The sequence below is a fragment of the Bufo gargarizans genome, chromosome 1 (assembly GCF_014858855.1).
Source record: "Bufo gargarizans isolate SCDJY-AF-19 chromosome 1, ASM1485885v1, whole genome shotgun sequence".
Lineage (NCBI taxonomy): Eukaryota > Metazoa > Chordata > Amphibia > Anura > Bufonidae > Bufo > Bufo gargarizans.
The window spans coordinates 434,011,867-434,026,938 of record NC_058080.1 but is presented as its reverse complement, the minus strand read 5'-3'; the positions used below and the strand labels follow the sequence as shown (position 1 = coordinate 434,026,938).

Below are 15,072 nucleotides of genomic sequence, written 5' to 3'. Positions count from 1 at the left end.
TGGCTGTTTCCAGAATTCTTGTGGAGAATGAATGCAGCAGCACCACGCATGCTTAAGATGATGCTCCATTAAGTCAGAGTTCTCAGGAACTGGAACCCCACCAATCACATAGTTAGCCCCTATTTTGTGAATATGGGTTCACTTTTATTCATGGCACAACCCTTTTAACTTACAGCATCTATTATTAAAAGTGGGTTTTCTTCAATGTTTCACCATAACTTGTCATACCAAGTAGCTTTGTGACAATGTAAATATTGCATCAGAACGAAGTGAAATTTTGACACATCTACGTCCGTAATCTACGACGGCTTTATTTAAATATGCAGATTCTTTTACTCATTGCTGCAGAAGAGTTCAACAGAGTTGAAAAATGTATGGTTGGGGATAGAGTTGAGCGAACACCTGGATGTTCGGGTTCGAGAAGTTCGGCCGAACATCCCGGAAATGTTCGGGTTCGGGATCCGAACCCGATCCGAACTTCGTCCCGAACCCGAACCCCATTGAAGTCAATGGGGACCCGAACTTTTCGGCACTAAAACGGCTGTAAAACAGCCCAGGAAAGGGCTAGAGGGCTGCAAAAGGCAGCAACATGTAGGTAAATCCCCTGCAAACAAATGTGGATAGGGAAATTAATTAAAATAAAAATTAAATAAATAAAAATTAACCAAAATCAATTGGAGAGAGGTTCCATAGCAGAGAATCTGGCTTCCCGTCACCCACCACTGGAACAGTCCATTCTCAGATATTTAGGCCCCGGCACCCAGGCAGAGGAGAGAGGTCCCGTAACAGAGAATCTGTCTTCATGTCAGCAGAGAATTAGTCTGCATGTCATAGCAGAGAATGAGGCTTCACGTCAGCCACCACTGCAACAGTCCATTGGCATATATTTAGGCCTAGCACACAGGCAGAGCAGAGAGGTCCCGTAACAGACGATCTGGCTTCATGTCAGCAGAGAATCAGTCTGCATGTCATAGCAGAGAATCAGGCTTCACGTCAGCCACCACTGCAACAGTCCATTGTCATAAATTTAGGCCCAGCACCCAGGCAGAGGAGAGAGGTCCCGTAACAGACAATCTGGCTTCATGTCAGCAGAGAATTAGTCTGCATGTCATAGCAGAGAATCAGGCTTCATGTCAGCCACCACTGCAACAGTCCATTGGCATATATTTAGGCCTAGCACACAGGCAGAGGAGAGGTTCATTCAACTTTGGGTAGCATCGCAATATAATGGTAAAATGAAAATAAAAATAGGATTGAATGAGGAAGTGCCCTGGAGTCCAATAATATATGGTTATGGGGAGGTAGTTAATGTCTAATCTGGACAAGGGACGGACAGGTCCTGTGGGATCCATGCCTGGTTCATTTTTATGAACGTCAGCTTGTCCACATTGGCTGTAGACAGGCGGCTGCGTTTGTCTGTAATGACGCCCCCTGCCGTGCTGAATACACGTTCAGACAAAACGCTGGCTGCCGGGCAGGCCAGCACCTCCAAGGCATAAAAGGCTAGCTCTGGCCACGTGGACAATTTAGAGACCCAGAAGTTGAATGGGGCCGAACCATCAGTCAGTACGTGGAGGGGTGTGCACACGTACTGTTCCACCATGTTAGTGAAATGTTGCCTCCTGCTAACACGTTGCGTATCAGGTGGTGGTGCAGTTAGCTGTGGCGTGTTGACAAAAGTTTTCCACATCTCTGCCATGCTAACCCTGCCCTCAGAGGAGCTGGCCGTGACACAGCTGCCTTGGCGACCTCTTGCTCCTCCTCTGCCTTGGCCTTGGGCTTCCACTTGTTCCCCTGTGACATTTGGGAATGCTCTCAGTAGCGCGTCTACCAACGTGCGCTTGTACTCGCGCATCTTCCTATCACGCTCCAGTGCAGGAAGTAAGGTGGGCACATTGTCTTTGTAGCGTGGATCCAGCAGGGTGGCAACCCAGTAGTCCGCACAGGTTAAAATGTGGGCAACTCTGCTGTCGTTGCGCAGGCACTGCAGCATGTAGTCGCTCATGTGTGCCAGGCTGCCCAGGGGTAAGGACAAGCTGTCCTCTGTGGGAGGCGTATCGTCATCGTCCTGCCTTTCCCCCCAGCCACGCACCAGTGATGGACCCGAGCTGCGTTGGGTGCCACCCCGCTGTGACCATGCTTCATCCTCATCCTCCTCCACCTCCTCCTCATCCTCGTCCTCCTCGTCCTCCAGTAGTGGGCCCTGGCTGGCCACATTTGTACCTGGCCTCTGCTGTTGCAAAAAACCTCCCTCTGAGTCACTTCGAAGAGACTGGCCTGAAAGTGCTAAAAATGACCCCTCTTCCTCATCCTCCTCCTCCTCCTCCTGGGCCACCTCCTGTTCCATCATCGCCCTAAGTGTTTTCTCAAGGAGACATAGAAGTGGTATTGTAACGCTGATAACGGTGTCATCGCCACTGGCCATGTTGGTGGAGTACTCGAAACAGCGCAACAGGGCACACAGGTCTCGCATGGAGGCCCAGTCATTGGTGGTGAAGTGGTGCTGTTCTGTAGTGCGACTGACCCGTGCGTGCTGCAGCTGAAACTCCACTATGGCCTGCTGCTGCTCGCACAGTCTGTCCAGCATGTGCAAGGTGGAGTTCCACCTGGTGGGCACGTCGCATATGAGGCGGTGAGCGGGAAGGCCGAAGTTACGCTGTAGCGCAGACAGGCGAGCAGCGGCAGGATGTGAACGCCGGAAGCGCGAACAGACGGCCCGCACTTTATGCAGCAGCTCTGACATGTCGGGGTAGTTGTGAATGAACTTCTGCACCACCAAATTCAGCACATGCGCCAAGCAAGGGATGTGCGTCAAATTGGCTAGTCCCAGAGCTGCAACGAGATTTCGCCCATTATCACACACCACCAGGCCAGGCTTGAGGCTCACCGGCAGCAACCACTCGTCGGTCTGTTGTTCAATACCCCGCCACAACTCCTGTGCGGTGTGGGGCCTGTCCCCCAAACATATGAGTTTCAGAATGGCCTGCTGACGTTTACCCCGGGCTGTGCTGAAGTTGGTGGTGAAGGTGTGTGGCTGACTGGATGAGCAGGTGGAAGAAGAGGAGGAGGAAGCCGAGAAGGAGGAGGTGGCAACAGGAGGCAAAGAATGTTGCCCTGCGATCCTTGGCGGCGGCAGGACGTGCGCCAAACAGCTCTCCGCCTGGGGCCCAGCTGCCACTACATTTACCCAGTGTGCAGTTAGGGAGATATAGCGTCCCTGGCCGTGCTTACTGGTCCACGTATCTGTGGTTAGGTGGACCTTGCTACAGATGGCGTTGCGCAGTGCACACTTGATTTTATCGGATACTTGGTTGTGCAGGGAAGGCACGGCTCTCTTGGAGAAGTAGTGCCGGCTGGGAACAACATACTGTGGGACAGCAAGCGACATGAGCTGTTTGAAGCTGTCTGTGTCCACCAGCCTAAATGACAGCATTTCATAGGCCAGTAGTTTAGAAATGCTGGCATTCAGGGCCAGGGATCGAGGGTGGCTAGGTGGGAATTTACGCTTTCTATCAAATGTTTGTGAGATGGAGAGCTGAACGCTGGCGTGTGACATGGTTGAGACGCTTGGTGACGGAGGTGGTGGTGGTGGTGTTGGTGGTACATCCCCTGTTTGCTGGGCGGCAGGTGCCAACGTTCCTCCAGAGGCGGAGGAAGAGGCCGAGGCGGCAGCAGCAGAATAGGCCGAGGCGGCAGCAGCAGAAGAGGTAGCAGGGGGAGCCTGAGTGACTTCCTTGGTTTTAAGGTGTTTACTCCACTGCAGTTCATGCTTTGCATGCAGGTGCCTGGTCATGCAGGTTGTGCTCAGGTTCAGAACGTTAATGCCTCGCTTCAGGCTCTGATGGCACAGCGTGCAAACCACTCGGGTCTTGTCGTCAGCACATTGTTTGAAGAAGTGCCATGCCAGGGAACTCCTTGAAGCTGCCTTTGGGGTGCTCGGTCCCAGATGGCGGCGGTCAGTAGCAGGCGGAGTCTCTTGGCGGCGGGTGTTCTGCTTTTGCCCACTGCTCCCTCTTTTGCTACGCTGTTGGCTCGGTCTCACCACTGCCTCTTCCTCCGAACTGTGAAAGTCAGTGGCACGACCTTCATTCCATGTGGGGTCTAGGACCTCATCGTCCCCTGCATCGTCTTCCACCCAGTCTTGATCCCTGACCTCCTGTTCAGTCTGCACACTGCAGAAAGACGCAGCAGTTGGCACCTGTGTTTCGTCATCATCAGAGACATGCTGAGGTGGTATTCCCATGTCCTCATCATCAGGAAACATAAGTGGTTGTGCGTCAGTGCATTCTATGTCTTTCACCGCTGGGGAAGGGCTAGGTGGATGCCCTTGGGAAACCCTGCCAGCGGAGTCTTCAAACAGCATAAGAGACTGCTGCATAACTTGAGGCTGAGACAGTTTCCCTGGTATGCATGGGGGTGATGTGACAGACTGATGGGGTTGGTTTTCAGGCGCCATCTGTGCGCTTTCTGCAGAAGACTGGGTGGGAGATAATGTGAACGTGCTGGATCCACTGTCGGCCACCCAATTGACTAATGCCTGTACCTGCTCAGGCCTTACCATCCTTAGAACGGCATTGGGCCCCACCATATATCGCTGTAAATTCTGGCGGCTACTGGGACCTGAGGTAGTTGGTACACTAGGACGTGTGGATGTGGCAGAACGGCCACGTCCTCTCCCAGCACCAGAGGGTCCACTAACACCACCACGACCATGTCCACGTCCGCGTCCCTTACTAGATGTTTTTCTCATTGTTATGGTTCACCACAACAACAAATATATTATTTGGCCCAATGTATTGTATTCAAATTCAGCGGGATATAAATTTGAGGCCTAGTATTTAGGCGCTGGGTGACCGGTATGGATTTAGTGACAGAATTAGACTTGGAAATGCACAGAAGCGTGTGTGTGAAGTTATTCTGAATGACCCAATGTGCACCTTCAGTATTATATACCCTTTTTGGGATAGATTTCAAATAGCTCTGATATAGCAGGAACCACTAAATTATGAAATTGCTAAATTGGGAATTGTACTTCAACCCAGAACAAAAAATGTGCTTTGACGGGCACTAAATAACTTTCCCAGCTACAACAGTACAGCGGTAACGAGAGATTTAGAGGAATTTAAATTTGAGGCCTAGTATTTAGGCGCTGGGTGACAGGTATGGGTTTAGTGACAGAATTAGACTTGGAAATACACAGTAGCGGGTGTGTGTGAAGTTATTCTGAATGACCCAATGTGCACCTTCAATATTATATACCCTTTTTGGGATAGATTTCAAATAGCTCTGATATAGCAGGAACCACTAAATTATGAAATTGCTAAATTGGGAATTGTACTTCAACCCAGAACAAAAAATGTGCTTTGACGGACACTAAATATCTTGCCCAGCAACAACAGTACAGCGGTGGGTAACGAGAGATTTAGAGGGATTTAAATTTGAGGCCTAGTATTTAGGCGCTGGGTCACCGGTATGGATTTAGTGACAGAATTAGACTTGGAAATGCACAGAAGCGTGTGTGTGAAGTTATTCTGAATGACCCTATGTGCACCTTCAATATTATATACCCTTTTAGGGATAGATTTCAAATAGCTCTGATATAGCAGAAACCACTAAATTATGAAATTGCTAAATTGGGAATTGTACTTCAACCCAGAACAAAAAATGTGCTTTGACGGACACTAAATATCTTGCCCAGCAACAACAGTACAGCGGTGGGTAACGAGAGATTTAGAGGGATTTAAATTTGAGGCCTAGTATTTAGGCGCTGGGTGACAGGTATGGGTTTAGTGACAGAATTAGACTTGGAAATACACAGTAGCGGGTGTGTGTGAAGTTATTCTGAATGACCCAATGTGCACCTTCAATATTATATACCCTTTTTGGGATAGATTTCAAATAGCTCTGATATAGCAGGAACCACTAAATTATGAAATTGCTAAATTGGGAATTGTACTTCAACCCAGAACAAAAAATGTGCTTTGACGGACACTAAATATCTTGCCCAGCAACAACAGTACAGCGGTGGGTAACGAGAGATTTAGAGGGATTTAAATTTGAGGCCTAGTATTTAGGCGCTGGGTCACCGGTATGGATTTAGTGACAGAATTAGACTTGGAAATGCACAGAAGCGTGTGTGTGAAGTTATTCTGAATGACCCTATGTGCACCTTCAATATTATATACCCTTTTAGGGATAGATTTCAAATAGCTCTGATATAGCAGAAACCACTAAATTATGAAATTGCTAAATTGGGAATTGTACTTCAACCCAGAACAAAAAATGTGCTTTGACGGACACTAAATATCTTGCCCAGCAACAACAGTACAGCGGTGGGTAACGAGAGATTTAGAGGGATTTAAATTTGAGGCCTAGTATTTAGGCGCTGGGTCACCGGTATGGATTTAGTGACAGAATTAGACTTGGAAATGCACAGAAGCGTGTGTGTGAAGTTATTCTGAATGACCCTATGTGCACCTTCAATATTATATACCCTTTTAGGGATAGATTTCAAATAGCTCTGATATAGCAGAAACCACTAAATTATGAAATTGCTAAATTGGGAATTGTACTTCAACCCAGAACAAAAAATGTGCTTTGACGGACACTAAATATCTTGCCCAGCAACAACAGTACAGCGGTGGGTAACGAGAGATTTAGAGGGATTTAAATTTGAGGCCTAGTATTTAGGCGCTGGGTGACAGGTATGGGTTTAGTGACAGAATTAGACTTGGAAATACACAGTAGCGGGTGTGTGTGAAGTTATTCTGAATGACCCAATGTGCACCTTCAATATTATATACCCTTTTTGGGATAGATTTCAAATAGCTCTGATATAGCAGGAACCACTAAATTATGAAATTGCTAAATTGGGAATTGTACTTCAACCCAGAACAAAAAATGTGCTTTGACGGACACTAAATATCTTGCCCAGCAACAACAGTACAGCGGTGGGTAACGAGAGATTTAGAGGGATTTAAATTTGAGGCCTAGTATTTAGGCGCTGGGTCACCGGTATGGATTTAGTGACAGAATTAGACTTGGAAATGCACAGAAGCGTGTGTGTGAAGTTATTCTGAATGACCCTATGTGCACCTTCAATATTATATACCCTTTTAGGGATAGATTTCAAATAGCTCTGATATAGCAGAAACCACTAAATTATGAAATTGCTAAATTGGGAATTGTACTTCAACCCAGAACAAAAAATGTGCTTTGACGGACACTAAATATCTTGCCCAGCAACAACAGTACAGTGGTGGGTAACGAGAGATTTAGAGGGATTTAAATTTGAGGCCTAGTATTTAGGCGCTGGGTCACCGGTATGGATTTAGTGACAGAATTAGACTTGGAAATGCACAGAAGCGTGTGTGTGAAGTTATTCTGAATGACCCTATGTGCACCTTCAATATTATATACCCTTTTAGGGATAGATTTCAAATAGCTCTGATATAGCAGAAACCACTAAATTATGAAATTGCTAAATTGGGAATTGTACTTCAACCCAGAACAAAAAATGTGCTTTGACGGACACTAAATATCTTGCCCAGCAACAACAGTACAGCGGTGGGTAACGAGAGATTTAGAGGGATTTAAATTTGAGGCCTAGTATTTAGGCGCTGGGTGACAGGTATGGGTTTAGTGACAGAATTAGACTTGGAAATACACAGTAGCGGGTGTGTGTGAAGTTATTCTGAATGACCCAATGTGCACCTTCAATATTATATACCCTTTTTGGGATAGATTTCAAATAGCTCTGATATAGCAGGAACCACTAAATTATGAAATTGCTAAATTGGGAATTGTACTTCAACCCAGAACAAAAAATGTGCTTTGACGGACACTAAATATCTTGCCCAGCAACAACAGTACAGCGGTGGGTAACGAGAGATTTAGAGGGATTTAAATTTGAGGCCTAGTATTTAGGCGCTGGGTCACCGGTATGGATTTAGTGACAGAATTAGACTTGGAAATGCACAGAAGCGTGTGTGTGAAGTTATTCTGAATGACCCTATGTGCACCTTCAATATTATATACCCTTTTAGGGATAGATTTCAAATAGCTCTGATATAGCAGAAACCACTAAATTATGAAATTGCTAAATTGGGAATTGTACTTCAACCCAGAACAAAAAATGTGCTTTGACGGACACTAAATATCTTGCCCAGCAACAACAGTACAGTGGTGGGTAACGAGAGATTTAGAGGGATTTAAATTTGAGGCCTAGTATTTAGGCGCTGGGTCACCGGTATGGATTTAGTGACAGAATTAGACTTGGAAATGCACAGAAGCGTGTGTGTGAAGTTATTCTGAATGACCCTATGTGCACCTTCAATATTATATACCCTTTTAGGGATAGATTTCAAATAGCTCTGATATAGCAGAAACCACTAAATTATGAAATTGCTAAATTGGGAATTGTACTTCAACCCAGAACAAAAAATGTGCTTTGACGGACACTAAATATCTTGCCCAGCAACAACAGTACAGCGGTGGGTAACGAGAGATTTAGAGGGATTTAAATTTGAGGCCTAGTATTTAGGCGCTGGGTGACAGGTATGGGTTTAGTGACAGAATTAGACTTGGAAATACACAGTAGCGGGTGTGTGTGAAGTTATTCTGAATGACCCAATGTGCACCTTCAATATTATATACCCTTTTTGGGATAGATTTCAAATAGCTCTGATATAGCAGGAACCACTAAATTATGAAATTGCTAAATTGGGAATTGTATTTCAACCCAGAACAAGAAATGTGCTTGAACGGACACTAAATAACTCGCCCAGCTACAGCACTAGGGACAGATTTAGCTGGATATAAATTTGAGGCCTAGTATTTAGGCGCTGGGTGACCGGTATGGATTTAGTGACAGAATTAGACTGGGATATGGCCAAAAAATGAACAGACTATTGCTGGTTAAATGCACTTGGTGTGACAGCTTCACCCTGATGTAGGCTTTAGCCAAAAAACAACCACACCATTGAGGGTTAAATGCACTTGGTGACAGGCGCAGCTTGCCCCTGATTTTGTATATGGCCAAAAAATGAACAGACTATTGCTGGTTAAATGCACTTGGTGTGACAGCTTCACCCTGATGTAGGCTTTAGCCAAAAAACAACCACACCATTGAGGGTTAAATGCACTTGGTGACAGGCGCAGCTTGCCCCTGATTTTGTATATGGCCAAAAAATGAACAGACTATTGCTGGTTAAATGCACTTGGTGTGACAGCTTCACCCTGATGTAGGCTTTAGCCAAAAAACAACCACACCATTGAGGGTTAAATGCACTTGGTGACAGGCGCAGCTTGCCCCTGATTTTGTATATGGCCAAAAAATGAACAGACTATTGCTGGTTAAATGCACTTGGTGTGACAGCTTCACCCTGATGTAGGCTTTAGCCAAAAAACAACCACACCATTGAGGGTTAAATGCACTTGGTCGCAGCTTGTGCTGGCGCACCACAAGACACAAAATGGCCGCCGATCACCCCAGAAAAATGAGACTGACAAACGGTCTGTGCAGCCTAAAAACAGGATCAGCAGCTCAATGATCCACAGCTGCAGATCGATCAGTTAATCAAGTCCTTTGGAGGAGTTAATCTGCCTAATCTCGCCCTACTGTCGCAGCCGCAACCTCTCCCTACGCTAATCAGAGCAGAGTGACGGGCGGCGCTATGTGACTCCAGCTTAAATAGAGGCTGGGTCACATGGTGCTCTGGCCAATCACAGCCATGCCAATAGTAGGCATGGCTGTGATGGCCTCTTGGGGCAAGTAGTATGACGCTTGTTGATTGGCTGCTTTGCAGCCTTTCAAAAAGCGCCAAGAAAGCGTCACAAAAGCGCGAAGAAAGTGACGAACACCGAACCCGAACCCGGACTTTTACGAAAATGTCCGGGTTCGGGTCCGTGTCACGGACACCCCAAAATTCGGTACGAACCCGAACTATACAGTTCGAGTTCGCTCATCCCTAGTTGGGGATAGTGTTGAACAAAGCAAAGCATTCGAATCAGAATTTGGTCCACAGTTTATGAAAACTTTGATTTGCAAAGACTCCAAATCAGGTTTTCCTAAAATGGCAACTGCACATGTTACAAAGTAAAACTAAGGGCTGCTGACAAGCCGATGGAAAATCACTCATAATGCCATGCAGCCAGCCAATCCGCAGATAGCATCCCCTGTGATGTCACAGTCCTATAAAATCCACATCCTGTGCGGTCTCCACCATTGTCCTGTGAGCTAAGCATAGGGAGAGACATGACAAGCACTCATGCTCTAGGGACAGTGTGGCTGAAAACAATATAATAGAAGAATTCAATACCAATAAGATGGAAGCCTGTATTATTCCAGTGCCAGAGTGCCAACTAATACCATCCAGTCTGCATTCCTTAGAGGGGCCTGGTCTTAATGATGACCATCCTCATCTTTTTCTGGCTTTACTTCCTAGAAAAGTCAACTAGATGCCGAGAGAGGAGGAGCTGAAAGGCTTTCACAACGATACCTACACCACCCTGTGTATAGTTTAACTGGTCCAACTCTCTTCTTCCCCCTTTTGGACTGGGTAGATGATGTAGCTGTGGATGAGTATGCTAAACTTGCTTTACAAAGTATTTTTAATAAAGCTCGGAAGTTAAAAGCCAAGCTTTGGATTGATTGTGAACTCTCATTCTTTTGGAGTTTTTAGATAGGATGAACTTTATGGTCAGTTTAGAGGAGAGAGTATATCGTTAGTGTAGAGCTCCGTCTAAATCTGATAAGATCTGGGTTATATATAAGATGCTTCTAAGGGTTCTCTATACCAGGATGTCAAAGATATTTAACAGTGACCTCCACATTGTCCGTCCCTTTAACCGCCTCCGGACCGCCTAACGCAGGATCGCATTCCGGAGGCGGCTGTCTCAGGCAGAGTCACACATCTATGCGTCATCTCACGAGACGCGAGATTTCCTGTGAACGCGCGCACACAGGCGCGCACGTTCACAGGAACTGCAGGTAAGCGAGTGGATCTACAGCCGCAGGCTGTAGATGCGATGTTTTTAACCCCTAACAGGTATATTAGACGCTGTTTTGATAACAGCGTCTAATATACCTGCTACCTGGTCCTCTGGTGGTCCCTTTTGCTTGGATCGACCACCAGAGGACAGAGGCAGCTCTGTAATAAGTAACACCAAGCACCACACTACACTACACCCCCCCTGTCACTTATTAACCCCTTATTAACCCCTGATCACCCCATATAGACTCCCTGATCACCCCCCTGTCATTGATCACCCCCCTGTAAGGCTCCATTCAGACGTCCGTATGTGTTTTACGGATCCACGGATCGGATCCGCAAAACACATACGAACGTCTGAGTGGAGCCTTACAGGGGGGTGATCAATGACAGGGGGGTGATCACCCCATATAGACTCCCTGATCACCCCCTGTCATTGATCACCCCCCTGTAAGGCTCCATTCAGACGTCCGTATGTGTTTTGCGGATCCACGAATCGGATCCGCAAAACACATACGGACGTCTGAATGGAGCCTTACAGGGGGGTGATCAGGGAGTCTATATGGGATGATCACCCCCCTGTAAGGCTCAATTCAGACGTCCGTATGTGTTTTACGGATCCATGGATCGGATCCGCAAAACACATACGGACGTCTGAATGGAGCCTTACAGGGGGGTGATCAATGACAGGGGGGTGATCACCCCATATAGACTCCCTGATCACCCCCCTGTCATTGATCACCCCCCTGTAAGGCTCTATTCAGACATCCGTATGTGTTTTGCGGATCCGATCCATGGATCCGTGGATCCGCAAAACACATACGGACCTCTGAATGGAGCCTTACAGGGCGGTGATCAATGACAGGGGGGTGATCAGGGAGTGTATATGGGGTGATCATCCCCCTGTCATTGATCACCCCCCTGTAAGGCTCCATTCAGACGTCCGTATGTGTTTTGCGGATCCGTGGATCCGCAAAACACGGACACCGCGGATCCGCAAAACACATACGGACGTCTGAATGGAGCCTTACAGGGGGGTGATTAATGACAGGGGGGTGATCACCCCATATACACTCCCTGATCACCCCCCTGTCATTGATCACCCCCCTGTAAGGCTCCATTCAGACGTCCGTATGTGTTTTGCGGATCCATTCCATGGATCCGTGGATCCGCAAAACATGGACACCGCGGATCTGCAAAACACATACAGACATCTGAATGGAGCCTTACAGGGGGGTGATCAATGACAGGGTGGTGATCACCCCATATAGACTCCCTGATCACCCCCCTGTCATTGATTACCCCCCTGTAAGGCTCCATTCAGACATTTTTTTGGCACAAGTTAGCGGAAATTGTTTTTTTTTTGTTTGGGTTTTTTTTTCTTACAAAGTCTCATATTCCACTAACTTGTGTCAAAAACTAAAATCTCAAATGAACTCACCATACCCCTCACGGAATCCAAATGCGTAAAATTTTTTAGACATTTATATTCCAGACTTCTTCTCATGCTTTAGGGCCACTAAAATGCCAGGGCAGTATAAATACCCCACATGTGACCCCATTTCGGAAAGAAGACACCCCAAGGTATTCACTGAGGGGCATATTGAGTACATGAAATATTGAACTTTTTGTCCCAAGTTAGCGGAAAGGGAGACTTTGTGAGAAAAAAGAAATAAATAAAAATTTCCGCTAACTTGTGCCCAAAAAAAAAAACTTCTATGAACTCGCCATGCCCCTCATTGAATACCTTGGGGTGTCTTCTTTCCAAAATGGGGTCACATGTGGGGTATTTATACTGCCCTGGCATTTTAGGGGCCCTAAAGCGTGAGAAGAAGTCTGGGATCCAAATGTCTAAAAATGCCCTCCTAAAAGGAATTTGGGCCCCTTTGCGCATCTAGGCTGCAAAAAAGTGTCACACATGTGGTATCGCCGTACTCAGGAGAAGTAGGGAAATGTGTTTTGGGGTGTCTTTTTACATATACCCATGCTGGGTGAGAGAAATATCTCTCTATAATGACAACTTTGTATAAAAAAATGGGAAAAGTTGACTTTTAGAGAGATATTTCTCTCACCCAGCATGGGTATATGTAAAAATACACCCCAAAACACATTGCCCTACTTCTTCTGAGTTCGGCGATACCACATGTGTGACACTTTTTTGCAGCCTAGGTGGGCAAAGGCGCCCACATTCCAAAGAGCACCTTTAGGATTTCACAGGGCATTTTTTACACATTTTGATTTCAAACTACTTCTCACGCATTAGGGCCCCTAAAATGCCAGGGCAGTATAACTACCCCACAAGTGACCCCATTTTGGAAAGAAGACACCCCAAGGTATTTTGTGAAGGGCATAGTGAGTTCATGGAAGTTTTTATTTTTTGTCACAAGTTAGTGGAATATGAGACTTTGTAAGGGAAAAAAAAATCATCATTTTCCGCTAACTTGTGACAAAAAATAAAAAGTTCTATGAACTCACTATGCCCATCAGCGAATACCTTAGGGTGTCTACTTTCTGAAATGGGGTCATTTGTGGGGTTTTTCTACTGTCTGGGCATTGTGGAACCTCAGGAAACATGACAGGTGCTCAGAAAGTCAGAGCTGCTTCAAAAAGCGGAAATTCACATTTTTGTACCATAGTTTGTAAACGCTATAACTTTTACCCAAACCATTTTTCTTTTTACCCAAACATTTTTTTTATCAAAGACATGTAGAACAATAAATTTAGAGAAAAATGTATATAGAAATGTAGTAAAAAAAAAAATATTACAACTGAAAGTGAAAAATGTCATTTGTTTGCAAAAATTTTGGTAAATTTCAATTAATAACAAATAGTAAAAATGTCAGCAGCAATAAAATACCACCAAATGAAAGCTCTATTAGTGAGAAGAAAAGGAGGTTAAATTAATTTGGGTGGTAAGTTGCATGACCGAGCAATAAACCGTGAAAGTAGTGTAGTGCAGAATTGTAAAAAGTGGTCTGGTCATTAAGGGTGTTTAAGCTAGGGGAGCTGAGGTGGTTAATAGTGCCCGCCCCTTTAACAGTGACCTCCACAGTGTCCGCCCCTTTAACAGTGACCTCCATATTGCCCATCACTTTAATAGTGCCCGCCCCTTTAACAGTTACGTCCACAGTGCCTGCCCATTTAACAGTGACCTCCACAGTACCTGCCCCTTTAACAGTGACCTCCACAGTTCTCGCCCTGTAACATTGACCCCCCTTTTAACAGTGACCTTCATAGTGGCTGCCCCTTTAACAGTGACCTCCACAGTACCCGCCTCTATAACAGTGATTTCCACAGTGCCCGCTTCTTTAAGAGTGACCTCCACAGTGACCGCCCCTTTAACAGTGAACTTCACAGCGCCCATCAATTTAATAGTGGCTCCTGCCCCCCAGGCATGTAGCAGTGTAGTTGTGTCGTCATATGTCATATGACTGAATATTCAAGGACCTGCAAACTGCTAAAACCTGTGATCAATTGTTATGGCAACCTGGAGTAGGACCTGCGAGCTTCTGTTGGCTAATAAGGGACATGTGACCGTGCCTATGCTCCTTAATAACTTTGACGTATCCACGGCCTGCTTTATTAAGACCGGAGTCTAAAACACCAGTCTAAATAAATGTGCCTTTTTGTTTCCATATTTTTATCAGCTGCATTTCATTAGCATGGCTATTGATCTTGTGATTTCCATAAAGACATGTAAAATACATGCACAGCTTTGAAAGGACAAAGTTGCAAAACTAGAAGAGATTTGATATACATCTGGTGGAAGTAAGCAGTTTTGGCAGGATGTTTTTCTTAGTAATCTCATTATTCAGCAGTAAGAATATTTTCTCTTCTGCAGAACTAGAATTATGAAATGTTTCATGAGATTCAATCACACCTTGGTTTAGATGGAACCATCTTTTTTTAAATGCTGTAAGTATTGAAAAAATGGAAAATTGTGTACAATATACTTATTAGCAATATGCATTTCAGTGTTCAGTAATATTTCATCAGAAAGGAAGAATAACCAATACTCTATGTGACAATCTGATTCCTCAGCTCTTATACTTATTTTTCTTAACTCCTCCTTTCTTCTAGA

At 45.5% G+C, this 15,072-nt stretch overlaps 1 protein-coding gene across 2 annotated transcripts in view; it reads right to left on the bottom strand.

The window, feature by feature from the left end:
* Positions 1 to 15,072, bottom strand: part of LOC122932503 (programmed cell death 1 ligand 1-like) — a 63,406-nt gene that overhangs the window by 10,756 nt on the left and 37,578 nt on the right. The gene's annotated exons all lie outside the window — the stretch shown is intronic.